The sequence below is a fragment of the Arachis ipaensis genome, chromosome B1 (assembly GCF_059453495.1).
Source record: "Arachis ipaensis isolate K30076 ecotype BB chromosome B1, ASM5945349v1, whole genome shotgun sequence".
In the NCBI taxonomy this organism is placed as follows: domain Eukaryota; kingdom Viridiplantae; phylum Streptophyta; class Magnoliopsida; order Fabales; family Fabaceae; genus Arachis; species Arachis ipaensis.
In genome coordinates, this window is record NC_142436.1 from 103,471,588 (window position 1) to 103,476,800 (window position 5,213).

The following is a 5,213-nucleotide window of genomic DNA, read 5'->3' on the forward strand; positions in this document are numbered from 1 at the left end:
TCTATCTTTATTCATACACAAGTCTTTAAGAAATTTTGCGTATTTAGGCACTTGATGTATAGCATCAAAGAGGGGGATAGTTACCTCCACTTTCTTGAACATCTTTACCATTGTTGGATCAAGTTCTAGATGCTTCTTAGCCTTTCTTGCCAATGTAGAAAATGGGATTGGTTGAGCCACTTCCTCCAAGATTTGCTCCTTTCTAGGGACTTCACTCCTTGGTAGAGGGTCTTCATCTTTAACTATTACATGTGACTCCTCCTCTTCTTCAATTTCTTCTATCTCAACTCCATCTTCCTCTTGAGTGACTTTCATTGGACTAGGTGCCTTTGAATCCCTTTTCTTCAATTGAGTTCTGGACCTCAAGGTTACGGCGTTGATGCCACCCTTGGGATTGGGTAGAGGTTGAGAGGGTATGGCACTAGAAGTTGAGGCTTGAGGGGTGGGAGTAGAAGGTGGCTCCATGCGAGCAATGAGAGCTTGGAGGGTAGAAGTGAGACCATTAAGACTTGAGTTGAGTGTGTTTTGGAGTTCTTTTTGTCCTTGGAGTATGGACCAGAGTGTGTCATCTTGGTATGGGGATGTGGAAGGATAGGTGATTTGTGGTGCTTGGGGTTGGTTGGATGGATGTGGTTGTCTATGAGGTGGTACGTAGGTTTGATAGTTCTTTCCTCGATTTGGTTGTTGGTTTGGAGGGTTTTGTGAATAGCGGTTTTGTGGAGTGTTGTTATTCCACCTTTGGTTACCTCCATTATCCCTTCCTGCTTGTTGATAATTGTCCCGCCAACTTTGGTTGAAGTTATCCCTCCATCCTTGATTAGAGTTGTTACTCCCTTGGTTATAGTTGCCTCCTTGTTGGGGGTACCCTTGGTTATAATTACTTCCTTGGTTATGGTATCCTTGATTAGCACGTTCATAATAGGAGCGATCATAAAAGTTATGTGTAGCCACTAAAGTGTTATCTTCTTGGAGACTTGGACATTCATCCGTGTAGTGGGAGTAGCATGAGCAAATGCCACAAACTTTTTGGGGGACAAATTGTTGACATTGTTGGTTTTGAGGAGATAGTGGTTGTTGGGATGGAGGTTGTCGTTGATTCACTTGGAGTTGCTTTAGAAGGCTTGTCATGCCTCCTCCGCCGTCCTATACTTTGACAAAGAACCATTGCTTGAAGCATCCAACAAATTCTTATCTTGCTCCCTCATGCCTTGGCACACAAAGTTAAGCAAGACTTGAGTGTCAATCATGTGGTTGGGGCATGAATCAAGGAGTTTGCGAAACCGTTTCCAATATTCATACAAAGTTTCCATCTCGCCTTGTACAATACATGAGATCTCCTTCCTCAGCTTGTCCGTCATTTCCATGGGCATGAATTTATCAAGGAATTCTCTTCTAAGCAAATCCCAATCGGACACAACATCACTAGGTAAGGTATAGAACCACTCCTTGGCTCTTTCCTCAAGAGAGAAGAGGAAGGCAAACAACCATATAGCCACTTCATCGGATCCTTCCCGCCTAGTAGTCGAGTATACACCATGAAAGTCTTTGAGGTGTCTAATTGGATCTTGTGCGGGAAGTCCATGGAACTTTGGTAAGAGATTGATGAGAGCGGTCTTGAGTTCAAAGTTTGCATTCAAGTTGGGATGAAGCACATGTAGAGGTTGGAGAACAAAATCCGGTGCACCCGCTTCTTTGAGAGTGACTCTCCTTGGAGCGGCCATGTTGTCAAAACCTAGATCAAAAGAAGAACTATTAGTAGTATCAACAAAAGAGTAATTGGTGCCTTCGTTGGATGACGATGATATGGTTGGTGAATTGGTAAAAACGTTTTCACCTCCTCAAAGACTAACCGCCTCCGAGCTTGCCTAATATGAAGCAAAGTTCTTTCAATTTCCGAATCAAATGGTGCTAAGCTCAGATTTGGTAGTGAACGCGTCATACAATGAAGGAGATAAGAAACTCATGACATCAATTGGTATCTAAGCAAATACTAATCCTAACTATCAATCAAACAAACAATCGATTAATAGAAAAATGCAAGTATTCACATATCAACATATTCACACTAACCAATAGAATGGCACATATAAGCAAATCCCCGGCAACGGTGCCATTTTGATGAACGTAAATATTCTTATGCCGGTTAGAAACTAGTAATGAATCCGATCGTGAGTATAGTCTAACCAACACACGAATACCACATCAAAAAATTCTAAAATCTATGACCGAGAGTATTGATCCCGGGTCGTTCTCCCTAGGAATTGCTTTAGAATGTGCATCATTGATTAGGAAAGCTTTTATGGTTTTGAGAGTTGGTGCAAGAATTCAAGCTAGCAAAGCAAACAACAATTAATTGAGATAAAAGCCTTGGCTAAGGGTAAGCATTGGAAGTTCCATCATTATAGTTTCCTTCAATTATGATAAGAGTTGATTATTGCTTCACTTAGTTAACCTCCTAACAATGGAGGAAAGTCAAGTGAGAGTAACTAGCTTGAGTCACAAGTCCTAGTCTCACCCTAGGGAAGTCTAGCTTTAGTGCACTCCAAGTCAATTAGCAACTTCTCAATTCATAATCTACAATTGATATCCACTATTCAAGTGTCTCCAATAACTCAACCCCTAAGCCAAGTAAGAGGAATCTACTCCATAGCTAGGATTGTCATTATCACAAACAATTGGTAGGCAATCATAGAAAACATGATATAGTTGAGAGAAGAGAATTGAATTAAAGCTATCTAATCCAAACAATCATCAACAATCAAACAATTGAATGAAACTTCAATTCATTAATCCAAATTCAAAGTAACAAAGTCAACCAAATCTAGATCTAAGAAATTGAATCAAAAGAGCATCAATTAAGAGTAGAAGAAGAGTAGATCTACAACTTGTACCAAAGCAAAAGTGAATTAACAATGGATCTCACCAAGAAATCAAAGGAGAATTGCAATGAAGGAAGTGAAATTCTAGAGAGAAGTTGGAGTTTCTCTCTCTAAAAATAAAATGTAACTAACTCCCTAAAAATATCTAGAATTATGACTAATTGTTCCAACACTCTTAATCCTTGGTCTTCTTAAGCTTTCCCTCCAAAATCTGCTCCAAAACAGGGCCTGGGAACCCCTTGAAATCACTGGGCACGTGTTTCATATAAAAAATTATGTGCGCACATCGACGCGTATGCGCACTGCATGCGTACGCGTCCTTGGGTCTTTTGCAATCTGCGCACAGGCGTAAGGTGCGCGCGAGCGTCATAAGGAATATGGCCCAGCCATATAGGCGCGCCGGCTCCTCGCTCGGCTCCACTACGCTGGCTCTGGATGAGCGCATCCACGCGTACGCGCACGGTGCGTGTGTGCGTGCATGTCCAAACTTCAATTCTTTAATTTGTTTCATGCTCCTTTCATTCATGCATGCTTCCTTCATTCCTCTTTGCCATTTTTGCCCTATATCTTCTGAAATCACATAACAAACGGATCAAGGCATCTAATGGTAATGGAGGAGAATTACAATATATTAATTTTTGATGTAAAAGAAGCATATTTTCATCTAAGAGGCAAAATGGGGCAAGGAACACAAAATCACGCAGTTTTATATGAATAAGTATGGAAGATCATTGATAAAACCCTTAGATTCTATAGATGATAAACCCTAAAAATGGGGTTTATCAATAGCCCGGCTTGTGGGCTTTGAACTTTTTATCTTTTGTAGTCTGTGGTAACTGTTGGATACTTTTTAGTTGCTTCTCTGTTAGCAACTTTATTTTTGAAAAAACAAAGGTAGCTTTTCAGGCTCTTTGGGGTTGACATCAGGTGGCCTCTTAAGTTCTTTTATTATTATAACCTTTTTTCTTGAATGATGTGCTTGTCTGCACCTTATCTGACATCTTTTAGGTTTTTGGGAGTGTTGGAGCCTTGTCATTCGACCTCTTTTGATTGCCTTCGTATTTTCAAACTTTGCAGCTTGATTCTTTTGAGGTCGTGGATTTCTGGGTCCAACTCGTATGCCTTCCGTTGGCCGACTTCTTTATCTCGGCCTGAAATTATTTTGTAGTAATCCATTTTGTTTGGACTTTTGTTAGGTCTCTTCCATGGATTTACCTTTAATTTTGGCATCTCGGTCGGGCCGACTACATCATGTCGGTCCCTTCTAAGTTATCTCTAGGAATCCTCTTTTTGGACCTTTGTTAGGTCTCTTTTAGGGATTACTTTTTATAACTTTTTGGTTTTGGGCCGACTTCTTTACGTCGGTCCTTTCTAAGTTATTTCTAATAATCCTCTTTTTTGGACCTTTGTCAGGTCTCTTTTAGGATTACTTTTTATAACTTTTTGGTTTTGGGCCGACTTCTTTACGTCGGTCCCTTCTAAGTTATTTCTAGTAATCCTCTTTTTTGGACCTTTGTAAGGTCTCTTTTAGGGATTACTTTTTTATAACTTTTTGGTTTCGGGCCGACTTCTTTACGTCGGTCCCTTCTAAGTTATTTCTAGTAATCCTCTTTGTTAGGGCTGGCCAGGCCTCTTTCCAGGGATTTACTTTTTAAAACTTTGGTTACGGTCTTTAAGTTATTTTTAGCAACCCATTTTATTAAGACCTTGTCAAGTCCTTTCTATGGATTACTTTCAATAACTTCTTGCATTATTCTGTTTTTGTCGCTTTTTCATCTTTGCCGATTTCGTAGAAATTGGGTTTGATCCCCGTTGGTCGACCTTCTAATGAATTTGGTTTTCATCTTTGTTGGTCTTTATCGTGATCGTGCAGTGAATTTGACTTTCACTTTCTGCCGATCTGTAGCTTTATAATCGGGCGATGAATTTTGCGTTTCAGATTAATGCGTCTTGATAAAGAAGTTGTAAGAAATCTTGACACTCTTTATAAAAATATACAAATATATACAGGTGGGAGTTTTACTCCTCTAAGTTGGGTATTTCATGAATCTTGGCTTGGTGCCTCATTAAAAAACCTTTTCAGGAAAAAGAGTACACCCTTATCCTAAGTACTTATATGACTCGGTAGGGTCCTTTCCAGTTTGTTGCCATCTTTCCTTCTCCAGGTCAAGTTATTCTGATATCATTTCGGATTAGAATGAGGTCGTTTTCGGCAAAACCTCGCGACATTACCTTTTAATTGTATCTTGAAGCCATTCGACGCTTTAATGCCTCTTCCTTGATCCGAGCTCTTTCTCAGATTTCTGGAAGTAGGTCGAGCTATTCCCTCAGATC